The sequence below is a fragment of the Malus domestica genome, chromosome 13, assembly GCF_042453785.1.
Source record: "Malus domestica chromosome 13, GDT2T_hap1".
Classification (NCBI taxonomy): domain Eukaryota; kingdom Viridiplantae; phylum Streptophyta; class Magnoliopsida; order Rosales; family Rosaceae; genus Malus; species Malus domestica.
Window position 1 is genome coordinate 18,809,398 of NC_091673.1, and position 19,952 is coordinate 18,829,349.

Below are 19,952 nucleotides of genomic sequence, written 5' to 3' on the forward strand. Positions count from 1 at the left end.
GCAAAACCTAGCCTCCTCATTGATCCTAAACCTAACAAATCCAATTGCATAAAACCTTAATAACTTTACACATCCAATTTCATCCAATCTTTTATCAATAATATTCAAACCCAATTAATTACAAAGCACCAAAATTTTGAGATTGTGTGGTTTCAAAATTTAGGATTCCCTTCTTGAATGCATGAACTCGTTTTCATATTAAATTTTATGACGACGGTGAAAAATTAGTACTAGGTCTCTCTCATACACCAAAAGGAAAAAACAACTCAAGAAGAGAAAAGGGGAGTGAACGATCGAGAGTGAGAGAGAGATGGAAGAGGAAGGGTATGTGGAGGAGGGAGACAGTAGGGGGAGAAGACAGAACGTTAAACGCAAAACCTGTTTTTTAATTTAAGGAGAAATTAGGTTCTCATCCCTCATTTTGCTACTCCATTGATTAAAATCCTATTTCTTTTCAATTTTTTTTATCAAGGTCCTTGGGTATTAATAACATCATTAATTATTTCAATAATAATTTTTTTTTTAAATATATTCATTTAATGTTAAAAATGTTACAATTAGTATATTTATATTTATGACTAAATTTTTTATCATATATTTTTAGTTTTAGTTTTAACCCATTTTTAATTTGTAATTCTTTTTTAATTTGTACCAATTTTCTTTTCAGTTTTAATTTGTACTCAAATATTAATTTCTTTTTGTGCCCATATTTTTTAAAGTTTATTTGTATTTGTACCTATATATATATTTTTTAATTGTACTTTTTATTTTGCTAAATGTACCCATGGTAATTATATGTACCCATTCATGTAAAACTTTTTAATCTTAAAATGTACTCATTCTTAAATATACCAATTTGTTATATGTAAAATGTACCTTTTTTTATATAAAATCTATTCAATTTTCTGTAATCCATTTTTAAACTTATATGGGTACATTCTTTTTTCTTTGATTTTAAAATGTATCTATGTCAAGTTTAATTGAAGAAATTTACTAATGTTATTAAGCCTAATATCTTTTTTTCTTTTTTTTGTGATTTTGAAGAATGTACCCATGTTTTGATATAATAATTTTTTTGGTTAATTATGATGAATGTACCCATGTTTATACACACACACACACACACACAATAGTATATTTATATTTTAATATTTTTAATCCCACAAATTATGGTTTTTTATTTAAAATCTCATTTATATAAACAACTAAAATTTCTAATTTTTTATTTAAAAAATATAGTAACTTACATAGAAATAAATTATCACATTAATTTCAGGGATCTCAATAAAAAATTAAAAACCAACAAGGTTTCAATCAAAGAATATTCATAACTAAGGACCGCATCTAAAGTCTCCCTTAATTTAATCACTTTATAGAATTATTGTGTTTTCAGTATAACAAAGATTATTTAAGTTGATAGATTAGACTACCATAAGATTAATCGGATGACTCAAATAAAAAAGGACCTCACAAGTCCTCAAAGTAAAGACCTTAGAAGAGCACTCCTGCATATAAAGTATGCAAGAATCGAACCTTTAACTTATTCTAATCATCGCATCATCTCTCTGTTTGGGTTAATATTTAACTTTGGGCTTAGAAGAGAGAAAGCCCAGAAGAGTTCAATAAGAGGAGTTTCTGCCCAAAGCCTAGCACCAAGTCCAGATGTCCACTTTAAGACAACATGATGGCTCTTGATTAAATGCAAAGATTAGGTTCTTACAAAGGAAGTGACAACTGATGAAAATCCACTAACTCTTGGCCCAAAATCACTTTATGAATGGCATAGCATATAAAATACTGATGGTTCCCTACCCTCCAATTGCTTTTGAGCAAGAACAGAAACAACACAAGTCGGGTTAATTCATCTATAAAAGGAGGAAGAGGGCCCTAGAGACGAGGACACTCAACCAATCAAACAAACAAACATACAACTTGTCTCCTAGCCAAGCAAGTACCCAGAAAGCCATGCTTTGTCCAAACTCTGCACGGCCTTAGATTTCCTTAGAAAGACATCTTTAGTCTATATAAAAGCTCTGCTACCTTTTCCTGAATGATGTAGTATCGATCTCTAGTGTATAAACTCTTTTCTACTCATCCTCATTAGTATTCAATCCTTTTGTAACTGCAAAGAGAAGAGACTGCAAGACGTTTAACCTTGCCTGACAAGCTGAAACCTTGCCCAACCCTCTTTATTTTGTCTTTCAATTAATAGATCTGGTGTTATAATGCATTCCCTAGTTTATATTCATGTTGTTTTTAGTCTGTTGATGACCCAAAGCCCCATCAGTTCTCAGATCTGGTTCACTTAATGATTTTATCGTCATAAGAATATGGAAATGAGTTAAACTGATGACTTGATGAGATCTAGACCTTCACCCTTTAAACATACAAGATAACTAAAAGTCCTTGATCTCAAGGCATAGAAAAGAACTTAATGTAGACTTAACCATCTATAATAATCCTTTAATAAACAAGAAGTCAGAAATAACTTAGGGCGCAAGTAATTGGCTTAAAATACACTTGTTCTACATCTGCCATACAGAGATGGCAGTGGCACGCCTAAGCACTTAGTTGGTTTTGATTGCGAACTTCAAGGCCTATACTTAAAGCCCCACAAAGGCGCCTTTCAGAACTAATTTTGTTCTCCTCTTACAGCATTGCGACAAGTAGGAGCCCAACAATCAACCAAAGTGCCAACTCCTCAGGGAACTGTGTGCTTGAGCCAAAAACACCCACCAGCCAGATTTCTTGCCTGAACATAGTTTTGGCACGTCTTGTGGGATCACAAATCTTGTATGCCAAGAAGATAAAGGAAGGAACAAACCTTCAAGTGGGAATCAAAGTAAAAACCACGCCGGTACACACCAAGATCTAGCATGGTAAGCCTCCCCGAAGACTTGCAAAGATTTTCCTTGACAGAAAGCCCAACCCCTTCTAAGTAATCAGGAGAAAATGTCATAAATGAATATCTGCAGGCTACTATGATGGCTGTGATAAGGAGCATAGAGAGAAACTCTTTACAAATAAGAAAGGAAGTAAGCAAATTTTGTTCCTTAATAAACATCTACAAAGGAGGCTAGATCTGGAGTACCCTACCCCATAAAATGATCGTGCTAAAGAAACCATGAGGGAAAATAGCCTTGTGGAGGAATCAGTTATTCCTTTGCTTCCTTTACTTAGGGAAAAAAGGAATAAAGGAAATGATAAAGAAGAATCTGGAGCCAGTCAGCTAGTATTGGAAGAAATATTGGAAGAAGAGTTTCCCGACCCCCTATTTTCACTAAATAGTAGGGGGCAGAGCGGGCAAGAAAGAACGAAGTATGAGATGCCCCAGTTGATCCTGGAATCTAGTGGGAAAGAAGAGTTTACCAAAGCAGAAAAACCTCTACCTTATAGGCCACCATCAATGGCCACTAAAGGAGGAAAGTTCAAGTGGAGAAAGTCCGAGCCAAGAAAGGAGATTAACTTGGGCAACGATCGTAGCCTGAAGTGGGAACTGCCTCCTCATACCCCGCCTAATAATACAGCCAACCAACAACTCAGATATGAGTTAGCTGAGTTAAAAAAGGATGATGGTGAGGAATGCCCAGCCACAAGCTCACCCGTTGTTTAGAATTGCTTATCAGAAGCCCTACCCGGAGTTTATTGATGAGCAGAATCCTTTTCATCTCAACTTCAAGATGCCCATGTTCCCAACCTTCATCGGAAAAGATAACAATGTGTCTTCTAGGGATCACATCTTCAAGTTCTCCAACCACTGTGTAGCATTTGAAGACAATCCCAACTATAAGTTGAGGTTATTCGGGAACTTCTTGGTAGGCTTAGAATCTTAGTGGTACTCTTTGTTACCCTTAGATTCCATTACTGACTGGGGGCAAATGGAGATGGCGTTCCACGAGCAGTTTTACAGGATGGAGCCAGAGATGACCATCAACGATCTAGTTGAGGTAAAACAATACGAGCATAAATCCACTTAAGACTTCATTATGAGGTTTAGAAGGACAATGATGAGATGCCAGTTTCCTATCAACCATGTCCAGCTTATAGTTATTGCTCAGAAGCTTAATATTACCCTTGAGGAAGAAGTTTTATGATGTGTAGTTTAATGAGCTGCAAGAGTTGGTGATTGCAGCCACTACGTATAAGAAAATGTTGCTTGAAGAGAAGCAATTAAAGAACCCCTCTAAAATACTATCTTTCTACAAAAGTAAAGCTGCCATCCACCAGGTGGAATTTAAGGGAGAGCCAGAAGAAAGCGATAGTCATAAAAGGGAAGCGATAGACATGTGTGCAGCAGAGATAAACACTCCATTTAAGCCTTTGATGGTGAAGGGATTGGTCTAACCAGTCAACGATCAAAAAGTGGTGATGAATGATAGCGGGTTTGTCCCCATGAAACCCCCAAAGTACCAGAGCTATTCCTTTGACTTAAACAAGGCTACATAAATCTATGAGGAATTGGTACGGGCAAGAGTGATTGTGCTCGACAGCACCAAAAAGCTGCCTAAGCCCGAGGAGTTAAATGGGAAAAAGTATTGCAAACTGCACTACACCTTCAGTCACTCCATCACCAAATGTGTCCAGTTTAGAGATTGGATACAGGATCTCATCATTAAAGGAAAGCTGCTACTGGAGAAACCTCATGCCAGCATGATGATTGACACAGATCTTTTCCCAGAAGCCCCAATAGACGTGATCGACCTAGCATGGGCGAAGCGAGGAAAAGAGAAGGCCACGTGGGAAGAAAAAGCAAAATGAAGGATCTAAAGAGGAAACTCTAAAGATGCTCGAAAAATCCAAAATAGCTATGATAAAGTTGCCAGCAATAGGAACCATCCGTGATCAAAAGATAATAAAGGAAAGAGTACCAGAAGCCCGCAAAAGTGTTTTATGGGTAACATAAAAGTTATGAAGGGATCATTATCAAAAGGATTTTAAACAAGCTAATAAGGGCGGATATGAGTTCACATTTCTGAAAATATGAGAAAGCAAAAGAATTCATTTCATGAAAAAGATGCAGAAGTCTTAGTCCAATAACTTTACATCTTCAGCCAAAGCAACTATTCTAGCAAAATAAGTTTGCATAACGGTGAAAATTCGGCTTTGTTCTCCTAAACACTATTGCTATTCACAAGTTGGGTTTTGGAATCCTCAACTTCTTGAGAAATCTTCTCCATTTCTTCTACTTTTTGGGAGAGATGGTTAGTAAGGGCCACTTTCTCGGCTTTAAGAGAAGACAACTACTCTTCCAAGAGCTGGATTTCGGAATCAACCACGACAATCCTTTCTTCCATCACTGACCCTTCTTCCACTAATTACTGAAGTGTGGTTGTACCCTTCACGCGTTTTTCCTGATAGCACTTCACTCTATTGGCCGCCCGTTCCGCCTTCTGATATTGATCCCTTAATGCCCACAAGTTCTCAAAAAAATTCAGGAAAAACTTGTACTGAGTTTGAGACAACAACTGAGCTTGGTAAAGTTCAACAAGGGCCTTATCTGCGTCATGAAAAGTCTTAAAGCTGAAAGAAGCGGTAAAGCCCTTTTTCATCCAGTCCTTGAAGATTTGACGAGCATTTTGAAATAAAAGAGATTCAACAGAGGTTGGAGGTGACTGCAGCTTAGTTTTGATTTGCCCGAACTTATTTACCAGGTCCGACAAGAATGATGGTGGCAAGACAAAAGGTACATCTCTTGCACCTTCAATTGTAATAGTAGGGGCAGCCTCAGTTAAGAGAGCTGGAAGGATGGTCGGAGTAGAAGCAGGAGTGGAAATAGTTGTTGCAGAAGTCTTGGTTTGTTCACTCACATGCTCAGGAATAGAGATCCCTGTGGTACCAAGTGGAGAAGGAGGACAGGAAGATCTTTTTTGCACAACCCGCGTGGTGGGGATTTGCCCGAGCTTTCTCCAGAATCCTGTTGCAAACAAAACAAGTGTGTTAAAAAAAGAAATTTACAAAGTCAACAGGGGGCAACGTAAATATACCTGAGTTGAGCTTGGAACCTTAGGAGGAGGTGGATAGGGAGTCACTTCTTCTAATTGTTGAGGGGGACTGTCGTGGCTTACTAAGGGGGAAGAAGCGGTGCCCAAACCTTCAATAGAGACCTACAGATGGCAAGAAGAGGATAAAATTCAGTAATCAACTTATGAAGAAGAAAAACAACTGAAAGTCTAAGTATTGATATACCTGGGAGAGAACCTGAGGTTGAGAAGCAGGCACTTCGAATACATCAGTAAGAGCTGCCCAAAAAGTTGGTGGATCAGTCACCTCTAAAACCAAGGGAATTTCTGGAACTATGGGATCCCCAAAGGTAGAAGCTATTATTTGATGGATTTTTTGTGCTAGATAGGGCTAAAAAGAAAAAAAAAATAGAGGAAGATGAGAAAAGGTATTCTTAGATCATCTTCCCAATTGAGTAATCAAACTGAGAAATGGGAGTTACCTCTAAGGGAATGGTTTTTGCTCGAGAAGAATAAGTTTGTTTAGATTGAGTTGCAGAAGATGAAGCTTCGAGTGAAGAGAGTTTTTCTGCCCGAATCTCTTATTGAAGAAAGTTAGACAGTAAGTTATTTTGAAAGAAGAGGGAAGAGAAGAATTTGAAAAACATGGCAGGCTATACCTCTAAAGCTTTAATGGTGGCATCTTGATGTTCTTTAGCCATTCGCTACATTTCCACGCCTAATGGCTTATCCCTTGAAACAAAAGTTGACTTCTTGGATACCGGAGGTCCTAAGTTCAAGAAGAATAAAAGTTATTGAACTCTCAAGTATGAAATATGAACAAAAGATTGAGACAATGTGCACTTACTGGAGGCTTTACGTTTCTGCCTACCCGTTATGGTAATATCAACAGAAGAAGTATTTGAAACAAGGGTAGCTTTTGAAAACCTGGAAGTTTTAGCTCTTTTACTCTTCCTGGTGGAAGTTGCCCGCTTGGGTTTAGGTTGTTCTTCGGGCTCAAAGTCAGAAGTTTCCACCACAATTGTCCTTGCCCGCTTAGATACTTGAGTGCTTGTTTCGGGCTCACCCTCGACTTCCGAATCTCCAAATAGCTCAGAGATATTCCCACCTTCTTCAGCCTCTAGCCTCTTAGCTTAAGCTGCAGCTTTGTGAAGAATCCGCGCATCAGTAGATTCTTCCTCTGACCCAATGTCTGCCATTTCAGTGTCTCATTGGGCTATAAATGTTAAGAAAGATGAATAAGGAGCTAAGGAAAGGTGGATTCACAAGATTTTCTTAGAATATAAATTAAAAGAACAAAAACACCTATCATAAGAGACTGGTTCTTTTGATTGACCATTTCCTTCCAATACTCAAGCTCGCCCGAGTTGGGATAAGACCTAAGGGAGAGTTGGTTGAAGAGACGATCGTAAGCTTCCCGCAGATCTCCTCCATACTTCTTGATCCATTTAGCCTCCCACCAAATAAAGAAAGTCGAGGTGCATTCGAAGTTAAAGGCCAAAGGCTTTATGGCAACCTTGCTTATAATATCAAGGGTACGTCGGGCAGCTCGAAAAATGACTTCTTGAGGAGAATAGAAGTGGTTAGAGGTACTGCAATGAATAGAGTCAAAGAATAGGATTGGAATGGCATGTCTAAAGCCTAGCTGCGTACTGCAGATGTTGGGATGATAAACCTCCAGCCCGCGTTCATAACGATCTTTTCAAACTCCCCATGCTAAGTCCCGTGGTTGGATGCAGCTAATAAGTTTCTCTCTACAAGTATGGCCAGCATTTTCTCCAAAATTATCTTGGAAAGCTTAATTAAAGAACCAAGGATACCTCCTAAGAACGGACGCTCCCCACTCTAAGTTTGCCCGAGTCCTGCAAACTCTAAAAAAAATAAAAGCAGGCGAACGTGGAGTGATCTGTGGGAGGAGTTGTAGCTAGAATTCAGGCGAGAGCCACACCTTCTGGGCATTCCAAGTTAGTTGCCCGAACCTCTGGAAGGTACCATTGTAACCATAATTGGATCATCCAGATTGATCCATTTAGATTGGTTTCAAACGGTTCACCTCGAGTCATCTCAAAAAAGAGATGGTAAAGATGGAAGAGAAGGAACGGGCTCGTAGCAATATCATCAAAATTATGAAGAGCTTATACTAAAAGGATTCATTCAACCTTTACCCTATTGGATTTGTTGGGGAAAACATGCTTGTTGAGCCAGTACAAGAGGAAGTACATGTGCTCTTGATCTAAGTTAGCATTAGGGGCTGCACCGAAGTTGTCCTTCACAAAAAGGATAAAACCCTTGAAAGATGTCCCATGACTCTTAAAGGTGGCGGAGTTATATTCTAAGTGAAGAGGGGAAGCCGAACTTGTGCCCGAACTCTCAGCAATTGAATGAGATGAGGGAGCCCAATCGTGAGTCACGTACACTAGTCTACTAGATGGTCTTAGCTCGAAGACTTGCGCCATATCTAGGATATTTGGAGAAGTGGGGCCCATCCTAAAGTCAAAAGTATTAGTGCCCGAGTTCTAGAAAAGAAGAACGGTGGTTAGTAATTCGGGCTTAGCGACCATAATGGTCTTTGAGAGCATTATCAATTCATAAATGTCGTTGTTCATCCATTTCCTTTTGAAAGAAGGCTCGAGCTCATCTATCCACTTAACCCAAGCTTCATCATTCATCAAAGGAAAACCACGGCGGTAATTTGACCACTTAGATGAAGATATGCTCGACTCAGCCAAGAATGGATTTGAGGTGAACCAATTGGCTTTGGGCATGTTGGTCTCTACTACAATTGGAACCTAAGAAGTCCATGCAAGACCTAGTAAGTGTACCCTACCTTCTTCGAAGAAAAGCTCAGTGTGTAGGCCTGCTTGAGGACGATAAAGGGCATTAAGCAAACGGCGCATGGTTTCAATACCCTTACTAGATTCATGAGAAGATTGAGTTTGTGAAGTTTTTGGGGCCATTGGTTAAACTTGGAAGGAAATATGAAGATTTAAGAACAAAAGGGGGAAGTTGAAAAACAATAAGGGTTTCTAGGAGTTTTGAGAATCTTGGGAAGTTCTGAAAAATTTAAGGAACTGAAATTGTTTAAGGTATTTACCCTGAAGATTAAGAAAGGATTATGTAAATAAACTGTTGATTAAGGACAAAGATTGTGGGTAAATGCAAAGGTCTCAGTTAGCTAAACGGTTGCTTTTGGAACGGTGCAAGTTCTGAGGAGAATGCGTGCAATGGTGGTCAATAGAAGATGGCTATTCAATCATTATTAGCACCTCGGTTTGCAGGCTTAATAACAATTGAAGGGGGTACTGTTTAGGTTAATATTTAACTTTGGGCTTAAAGGAGAGAAAGCCCAAAAAAGTTCAAAAGAAGAGTTTCTGCCCTAAACCCAGCACCAAGTCCATATGTCCACTTCGAGACAACATGATGGCTTCTCATTAAATGCAAAGATTATGTGCTTACAAAGGAATTGACAACCGATGGAAATCCACCAACTCTCGGCCCAAAAGCACTTTATGAATGGCATAGCATGTAAAATACTGATGGTTCCCTACCCTCCAATTGATTTCGAGCAAGAACAGAAACAACACAAGTCGGGTTAATTCATCTATAAAAGGAGGAAGAGGGCCCAAAGACAAGGACACTTAACCAATCAAAGAAACAAACATGCAACTTGTCTCCCAGCCAAGCAAGTACCCAGAAAGTCGTGCTTTGTCCAGACTCTGCACCATTTTAGCCTTAGATTTCCTTATAAAGACATCTTTTGTCTATGTAAAAGCTCTGCTACCTTTTCCTAAATGTTGTAGTATCGATCTCTCATGTATAAACTCTTTTCCAGTCATCCCCTTTAGTACTCAATCAGTTTGTAATTGCAAAGAGAAGAGATTGCAAAACGTTTAACGTTGCCCGACAAGGTGAAATCTTGCACAACCCTCTTTGTTTTGTCTTTCAATTAATAGATCTAGTGTTATAATGCATTCCCTAGTTTATAGTCAAGCTGTTTTCAGTCTTTTGATGACCCAAAGCCCCATATGTTCTCAGATCTGGTTCACTTAATGATTTTATCATCATAAGAAGATGGAAATGAGTTAAATTGATGACTTGATCAAATCTGGACCTTCACCCTTTAAACATACAAGATAACTAAAAGTCCTTGATCTCAAGGCATAGAAAATAACTTAATGTAGACTTAACCCATCTACAACAATCTTTTAATAAACAAGAAGTCAGAAATAACTTAGGGCGCAATTAATCGGCTTAAAATACACTTGTTCTACATCTGCCATACAGAGATGGCAGTGGCACGCCTAAGCACTAAGTTGGTTTTGATTGCGAGCCTCAAGGCCTATACCTAAGGCCCCACAAAGGCACCTTTCAGAACTAACTTTGTTCTCCTCTTGCAGCATTGCGACAAGCAGGAGCCCGGCAATCAACCAAAGAGCCAACTCCTCGGAGAGCTATGTGCTTGAGCCAAGAACACCCACCAGCCAGATTTCCTGCTTGAACACTCTAATTATTCGGTTAACTCGTTTAAATTTCTTTTCAATTTAAATACGAAGTTTAGTTAAGTTGATCCTCATTTAACTATTAGATTAAAGTTGGCACAGTTTTAATATGGAATTAAAGAAATGTGACTTTTATTTATTGCATAAGAATTAAATGACTAAACGATTTCAAATTTAGTTAATTTTATTTTAAAGGTAATCTTTAAAGGATGTTCTAAGTAGATCAGTTTTGATTATCAAGTAACATTGTGTAAAACAAAAAGAAAAGTAGTCTAAAACTCCCAAAAGAAAGTCGATATATGATAAAACAAATATTTTGTAGTTATATTTGATCAAACGGACCCCATAAATTCTTGGGAAAATATCTAGAATTCTCTTTCAAATTGAGCAGCCCCTGCAGGCCCCCCAAGCTGGGTCTTTTTCGTTTCCTTTTTCCTCTCCATTCGATCTTCGGATAGGTTTGCGATCATTACTCAGCAGTACATGAGACTCTAAGCTAGGGATATACATGAATACCCAAAATTAATTCAAAATATGGATTATGCATGCTGGAGGCTAACAGTTCTATATAAACCATGTTTCGCCTCCTTTTAAATTCATAATTAATACTTTACACAAAACTCTCTCGTACACAAATACACAAAGCAAACTAGCAGAAATTACCATCTCTTCAACATAGCCGAGATGATCTTCATTATCTATTTGATATTTAGTTCCTCAAACACTAGTCCAGCAATGGCTAGGCCTTTAGAGCAAGTCCACCCCTAAAAAATGCGCTGGCATCAAGTTTATTTAATCCACTCAGTGAACAGTGATAGACCCATGAACAATTTAATTGACCAAATGCATCCCCACCCCTAAAACTAAATAGTTTAGTCAATTTTATTAAAATATTATTAATTTTTATTATAAAATAATAATTTGATTTTTAATTTCTGAAGTAGACATCTCCAATGAAGCAGACCAGAGCACACCAACCCACCACCCATGCCGTCAATCCCCACTCATTTCTATGATGAAACGACTCTTCTCCTCCCTTACCACCGCCACCGTCATCATCATCACCACCACCATCCTCTTCGTTGTTATACCACCACCAGCTCATGCCTTTGGTTCTGGCTCCACCCTTGTTGTTATCTCCGCCTACGGCACTGTCCGCGATGTCGTGTCAGACCAACCGCGGCAGCCCATCGTCTGCTACCGACGCGGACAAACAGTCTCAGTCGAGCCCAACATCTCCTTCTCCGCCATCTCCGGCTAACGGACCTCTCTTTGCGGCCTCTGCTTTAGTGGATACAGCCTCTTCTGCTGGGACCCGACGCAAAATAAATAAATAAATAAAAATTCAGGTGGCTATGACGTCAGCCCGGCATGATGTAGGATGGTCTCTAGCTCAGCATGTTTTGGGCCGGCCTATGAATTGGCTTGGGATGGGTGCCAACCTATTTGGATGGGCTGGAGGGTTTTTAAGGGGTGCCAGCCTATTTTTTTCACTTTGGACCAACCTATGTGCTTGGGGTGGAGTTGCTCTTAAATAAAAAAAGGCCAGCATGGACATGTTTCATGCTTTACGAGATCAACAGAGCACCGGTTCCACCTACTGGGCCTTCTAAATGCATTCAGGCCGGCCGGCTGAATGAGCATGGAGACTGTCCTACGTCCTTTCATCCGTGAGCCACCGCTATGCATTGGCTTGCATGCTCCTATATATCCCAGCTTGTTATCATTTGTTAGCATGATCCAATACTATGGACTATACATGAGAAGTCTTATATATGCTTATATTACAATACTAGATCAGTATATACAAATATGTAATAAATTGCAACATAATATTCATTGAATGAAGTTGATTGTGTATGTATAGGAAAAGGGAGCTGATTTTCACACCTTTTATAGTTTTTCCCACACCCCTCTTTGTTCCAGGCCATCGGATTGAATAAATCAAACGAAAACAATGAACATGATTAACCAGAGGTGTGTAGGAAGCTATAAAAGTGTGTGTTTATCATTTCCCTAGGAAAATGCTAGGTATATCATATTTTTGTATCACATTGGTGTACTATCTCATTGGACAAGTGATTATGTACATGTTATGTCATGTCAAGTAATGAATTTATTGAATTGTTGTATGTATCACTTGTCATATGAGATGATACCGGTGTAGTATAAAAATATGTCAGCCAAAACAATATATTGGAAGTAAAGAATTAAGTGTGATTAGAAGGCGAATTTGAAATATGATATTTTGGTTGTTTACGTGAATAATAGTACTCTTTCTTAATAAAGAAAAACGGCTCGCTCGGTGACACTCACTTTCATTTTCAATTTCTTTTTCTTTTTCGGTTGAAGATAGAGAGGCAAACGTATGGCAGAAAATGAGGGAGAATGAAAAAGAAAAGAGAGAAACGAGGTAGGAGTATATGCACAATTTGTCCATCCTCCATGATCTTTCTCCATCTTTCTCTCCTGCATATCTGAGTCTTTTATGGATTACCAAACTCGTATAAATATGTGCGTTGGTATAAATATTGTTGGTGAGCTAATTAATACGTAGGAAGTTGAATGGGGACGGGCTAAGTGCTGGTGCTTATTTGGTTTTTGTGATTTATCCTTTAATTCTGGTTTTTGCTTTTTACAGTTTGTTTTGCAGATGGATATTTTATTGTAGCTAATTTTTACTTTCGGGATTTGGGGTTTCAAAAGGTTGGGGGCGGCGCCTCTCACTTTTCCGTTGGGGAAGTGGTTTTTAATTTAGAGGTTTTCCGATGGATTATAGAGCTTCAATTCCGGTTGCGATAAATCTTGAGATTATTAAATTAGTCTTTTGGGTAAGGGGGATTATTGATTTCAATTGGGAGTCTTGGGCTTCCTAGCTTGGGAGCAGCCTCTCCATAAATGGGGATAAGACTAGCCGACATTCACCTCTTCCAGACTCTGCGTAAAGCGGGAGCCTTGTGCACTGGGTACGACCTTTTTTTAATGAAAAAGGTTTGAAAACTTTGAGTTTTAATGATAAGGATAAAATAAAGGATAAAGTGAATAGTACCGGGATTGACTTTTTTATGTAAAAATATGATTTTTCGTTAAAGTAAACAGTACCGGGTGCTTTTCGTTAAAATTCCCTTGATTTTATCGGTACCATTTTAACTGTTTATTGCTGTGAGAATTTTGTGTGCTGGAATTTAGCTTGGCTGAATATGTTTGCTGGTAATTGTATGTTTAATCGGCGCGATGTAGTGATTCGGGAAGAAAGTAGGAATGTGGGGGAGGGAAGTAGGCTTGTGGGGGATGGCTGTGGCTTCCATTATGGCAGCAGAAGCTGCGATATCCTCCCTTAGGCCAAGTATGAGAGTGTTATGTCCAAGTAAAAAAGTCAATGACGAGATTGCCGAAGCAATATCGAGATACAAGAATTTGCTTAAAGAGATAGATTAATGAAGTGCATGACTTGGAATTGTAGGGGTCTTGTAAGACCTGATTTTAGAAGTAATTTTAATCTTTTGTGTGCTAGCGTTAAGGTGGACCTTTTCTGTTTAATGGAAACTAAAATTAATGTAGAGAAGGTCCAGGGAAACTTTGATAAGATATTTAGTTGTAGCCCTACTGGTAGGGCTAGTGGTCTATGTTTAGTATAGAACTCGTCCAAGGTTGTAGTTACTGTTATCACTTCTACTTCTCGTTATTTGCATTGTTTAGTAAATGATCCTTGTTCTAATCAAGATCAGTTTTTTACATTTGTGTATGCTTTTCCTAAAAAACAGTTACAGTTGGAATTGTGAGAGGATATTCTTAAACTAGACCCTAAGAATAAACCATGGTGCTTAATGGGGGATTTTAATAATATAGTAGACATAACTGAGAAGAAAGGAGGTTGCCAAGCTACAATTTCATATATGACCAGGCTCATCAATTTTTTAAACAGAGGAAACATTTTATCTCTAAATGCTTCTGGTGTCCCTTTTACTTGGTGCAACAACCAAGTTGATAACAACAGAATTTATGAGAGACTTGATAGGGCTATAGCAAATACTTATTGGTTTAACTACCCAATTTGTGGGTCTGACCATGGACCTATTCTCTTAACCTACAATTTAATAAATTATTATAAGAATAATTATCCCTTTAGATTTGAAGCTATGTGGCTTCTTCATCTTGATTTTAAGGATTTTTGTTAAGAATGCCTGGCGATGCAATGGAATGTTTGGTCCCATTGACACTTTTAGGGCGTGTGCTGGGAGTCCTTTCAAATATCTGGTTAAAGGTTGGAATAAAACAACTTTTGGTAATTTAAAGGAGCGTAAGGAAAAAATCCCTGGGGACCTTGCTGAGGTGCAAGAAACCATCATGAAAAACCAAAATGTTGATTCAGAGATTGATTTAGAAATAAAGCTTAGTGAGGAACTTAATTCAATCCTAAGACAGGAAGAAGTCATGTGGGCGCAGAAAGCTAAAGTCAATTGGCTGCAATTAGGTGATAAGAACACAAGGTATTTCCAAACGGTGGCAACTGTTCGAAAAGAAAAAAAAATGAAATTTGTTGATGCACAAAATCGGAGGGGGGAACAACGTAAATCTGATCGTGAATCTGCAAGAAATGTAAATTGTTGATGCACAAAACCGGATGTCTTGGTACAACGTAAATCCGACCGTGAATCTGCATAAAATGTAAATGACACAAGAGTTATCGTGGTTCACCCCAAGGTTTGGGCTACGTCCACACTGATTGTATTATATTTCTCTGTTGAAGAGGGAGAGAGAGCTTAGGGGATGTGAGGAGGCTTAGGGTTTGTGAGGGTGAGGAGGCCCTTTTATAGAATAAGGGCTCCTCCCCTAATTACATATTTGCCCCTTCCTTTATTACATAATTACATTTAAGTCCCTCGAGTATTTATACAAGGTCTAAATACGAGGCCCTAAATATGGTATAAACATAAATAACACAAGATGTATTGTGGTTCACCCTAAGGTTTAGGCTACGTCCACACTGATTATGTATTTATTTGAGGGAGAGAGAGCTCTGAGAGTGAAAGCTTTGAGAGGGGGTGAGAGGGCTTAGGCATTGGCCTTTCCTAATTGTGAGGGTGAGGGGTCCTTTTTTAGAATAAGGACTCATCACTTATTACATATTTGTCCATTCCTTTATCATATAATTACATTTAAATCCCCCGAGTATTTGTACGAGATCTAAATACGAGGCTCTAAATATGGTATAAACAGTAGTCCTTCAAGTTTTCAGTTAAAAGAGTCTTTTGGCTGGAGACTTGAAATTCAGTCCATGTGTGGGCCGAAGTAACTAGATGTTGTCTTGAACTGATGTTCGATATGAGGCGGTGCTCAATCTGAAATGATGCTCAACTAGAAGTAGCACATGCTGCAAGGCTGCGAGGCTCGTGGCTTATGTTGCCTTTGTTGGCTCGGCTTGTGGCGTTGAAGGTAAGGGAGTCCTTTTTATAGAATAAGGGCTCGCTCCTCAATACATAAATATGGGCTAGAGTTGATGCTCGCGGCGAGGCGGTTACTCAATAGGTGGTGATGCTCTCTAATGATGGTGAGGGAGTCCCGTTTATAGAATAAAGGCTCGCTCCTCAATACATAAGTGATGGGTTAGGAGTGATGCTAGCGGCGAGGTGGTTGCTCAGCTGGCGGCGTTGCTCTCTAATGAAGGTAAGGGAATCCTTTTTATAAAATAAGGGATCGCTCATTAGTACATGAATAATGGGTGCTCTCTGATGAAAGTGAGAGAGTCCATTTTATAGAATAAGGGCTCGCTCTTTAATACATAAATAATGGGCTAAGTCCCCCAAGTATTTTTCATGAGGCCTCGTTGAGGCCCAATATATGGTATATAATGTAGTCCCCCAAGTCTTCGGTCAATAGAGTCTGTTGGCTGGAGACTTCAAATTGAATCCATGTATGGGCCGAAGTGGCGGTTGTTCGGAGGCGGTATTTGTATACCCTGCACTGAAGCTTTGTAGGTGAAGCTTTGCAAGTGAAGCTTTGAAGCTAGAGCTCTGTAAATAAAACTTTCGAAGCTGAAGCTCTGTAAATGAAGCTTTCAAAGCTAGAGCTTTTGTAAATGAAGTCTTTGAAGCTAGAGCTCTGTAAATGAAGCTTTTAAAGCTAGAGCTTTGGTAAATGAAGCTTTTGAAGCTGATAGACATGAGTGATGCTCATGAATGTTTATGTTGATTGACATGAGTGATGCTCGTAGATGTTGACATGAGTGATGCTCATGAATGTTGACATGAGTGATGCTCATGAATGTTTATGTATGATTGGATAAGTGATGCTCATGAATGTTTATGTATGATTGACATGAGTAATGCTCATGAATGTTTATGTATGATTGACATGAGTAATGCTCATGTATAATTTGAAGTACTGGGCGTACTTTTGATCACCTGGTTGGTGGCATGAAGGAGAGTACGGGTTGTACATTTCATCACCTGGTTGGTGGCATGAATGGCTTGTTGCCAAATGATATTAAAGTACGGGTTGTACATTTCATCACTTGGTTTATGGTAATAGCGGTAGGTTGCCGAATAATTTTGGAGTACTGGGCGTACTTTTGATCACCTGGTTGGTGGTAATAATGGCAGGTTGCCGAATAATTGAGGAGTACTGGGCGTACTTTTGGTCACCTAGTTGGCGATAATAGCGGCGGGTTGCCGAATAATTGTGGAGTACTGAGCGTACTTTTGATCACCTGGTTGGTGATAATAGCGACGGGGTGCCGAATAATTTTTTGTGGTACTGGTCGTACTTTGGTTCAACTGGTTGGTGCTATTTTGGGCTTATGGGTCTTCGCCCTCCACACAACATTCCAGCCCATTTATTTTGAACTTTTCCCTTTTTTTGTTTTTTTGTTTTTTTGTTTTGTTTTTTTTTTGTTTTGTTTTTTTTTTTTTTACCCTCTGATAGGGTTTATACAGATGTCTCTGAAAGATAAGAAAAATAAATTACATCATTTAAAGTAAATCCGACCCTCTGCTCAATGGGTCATGCCTATAATTCTCTTTTCTGCATGTCATCACCACCGCAATTATGTCTGTTTCCTTTTATCCTCTTTTGCTTTCTGCTTTTGCTTTCACTTTCTCTTTTCTATTTTCTCTTTTGGGCAGATGGCAGATAATAATTACATGATATAGCTAGGAATTCTGTGTCCATACTCACTGTTATTTGACCAGGGTGCAGTCAAAAGAAATTTTCCAGCTTTTTAAGGCATAAAGAAGGGCAGCAACGCCATCATCAGGTATAATTCCTTCCTCTTGACTTTCTTCTTTTGACAGGTGGCAGACAAAAGGAATAATAATAGACAGAGAAAGCTTATCTTCTTCAAGTCGTAATGAATGTGTTTTTTATAATCTCCTTCTAGCGCCATCAGTGGTGCCTTGGAAATGTTGTACCACGTTGCGTCCACCATCTGCCACGCCATTGAGTCAAACCGCTCACCGAGTCACGAACCGTCCCTGCCGGGCACCGCAGTCCACAGCCGCAAGACGCTAGCCATTTCTCCAGATCCGGCTTTCTGATTCACACTCGCAGCAAGCTCGGGAATGGCGATTGTAACCTCCACTTCATGTATTCTTTGCTCCTGTTCTTCTCGAACAAACTTTAGCTGCTGCATGCATTCGTTCATTGCATCATCTGAATGAGTTGATCTTTCATTTGTGGATACTCCCTGCCTCAAAGGTTCCTCTAATTCTTGCTTTAAAACCGACTCTCCTGCCTTCTCACTACAATCACCTGCTATAACTTTTTCTTCCGGTTTTGCATGTTCTGGAACGGGATCTTCTTTTACAGTGCGGTCTAGGAGAACTGAAGCTAACTTCTCATTTAGATTTTTCCTCGATCTCTCTGTTTCACTTCCTTTCTCAGCTGGATATGAAAATGTCTCTTCTTCAATTCTTCCCAAATGAGTGGCAACTTTGTTAGTTGCAAGAATTGTCTTCTCTGAAGATTTTTATTTTTTTTTCAAAGCCAAGCCTTGTGGTCCATGATTTCGGGTCACTGGGCAATTAAGAGAGAGACCAAAATGCTAAAACAGTGGTGCTCCAAGAACTGTTTCCACCATGCCTTACTGTGGAAGTCAAGGGAGAAGAAAACAATGACTTATAATACCACAAATGAAGAGAGACTTTCTTCTTCATGGATCAATAGAATCATAGGATGCTCGCACTCCACCGACAGTTTACCTCTCTCGGTAATAATAATCAATGAGAGAGAGAGGGAAGAGAGAGTAAAAAGAAAAAAGGGCAAAAAGGAAAAGCCAAAGAGAAAAAGAAGTCAAAGAACAACGGGCCACAGGTAGAACAGGAGAAAGAGAGAGAGAGAGATGGGTTGAATGCTGTGTGAGTTAAGTGTGGTGGAAAATGGTCTGAGGAAGTGGGTGTGCGTCAGCAGAAGAAGGCAGGGAGATGGTGCCACGCCGAGTCTTGGTGTTCTCGAAGTGGGTGGTGGTGGTAGTGCCTCCTCACGACTCCTCACGCATGCAGCAAAACCATTTTTTAGATGGAGGATTTCCGAGAACTACTTCTTGTTGAAGATTACAGATGCTGGATCATTGACATCCCAATTTTGGTAGCGGTACACCCTTTTCCCCCATGACTTTCTGCTCTGAGATTTATGAGAGTAACGACAAAAAATGGCGACTGATTTTCTCCGGTTGTAGGGATATGAGGTGGTCCGAGTACGGAAGGGATTTGAGATGGTGATGGATTGACGAGTGTGCTTTTTTCAGGTGAGGTTCAATGGAAGAGAGAGAGAGGTGGTTGGAGATCTGCGAAGGTATTCTGGAAAAGCCCAAAGAGTGAGGTTTTTGGGTTCTTAGGTTGTGCAGATTCATGGTGAGATGAAAAATTGAGAGAGAATCGACATAGTTTTTCATGTTAATTCTCACAGATGGCGCTAAATGTTGATGCACAAAACCGGAGGTCTTGGAACAACGTAAATCCAATCGTGAATCTGCAAGAAATGTAAATAACACAAGATGTATCGTGGTTCACCCCAAGGTTTAGGTTACATCCACACTGATTATGTATTTATTTGAGGGAGATAGAGCTTTGAGAGTGAGAGCTTTGAGGGGGTGAGAGGGCCTAGGAATTGGCCTCCCCTAATTGTGAGGGTGAGGGGTCCTTTTATAGAATAAGGACTCCTCACTTATTACATATTTGCCCATTCCTTTATCACATAATTATATTTAAGTCCCCCGAGTATTTATACGAGATCTAAATACGAGGCCCTAAATATGGTATAAACAAAATTCGAAATATTAAGGATAGTTATGGGTTTTCGTGGAATGAGGGTGAGGGTCTAATAGGTTTTTGTGTAGGACTTTAAACTGCGATTTTCTTGTGATAGTCCCCCTGCTCTTGTGGATATCTCTTCTATTGTAGATATTGTTGATCCTTGTATTGACAACCATCACAATGAACTTCTACTCAAGCCTGTTGAAAATATAGAAATATGGGATGCAGTTAAAAGAATTGGT

At 39.2% G+C, this 19,952-nt stretch overlaps 1 long non-coding RNA gene across 1 annotated transcript; it reads left to right on the forward strand.

Annotated features, from left to right (window-relative positions):
* The first annotated feature begins 13,513 nt into the window (after positions 1-13,513).
* Positions 13,514-19,669, forward strand: LOC114820732 (uncharacterized). The gene is made up of 2 exons (XR_003768185.2): positions 13,514-17,714; positions 17,838-19,669. It is a non-coding gene; the product is annotated as an uncharacterized lncRNA (long non-coding RNA).
* The last annotated feature ends 283 nt before the right edge of the window (positions 19,670-19,952 follow it).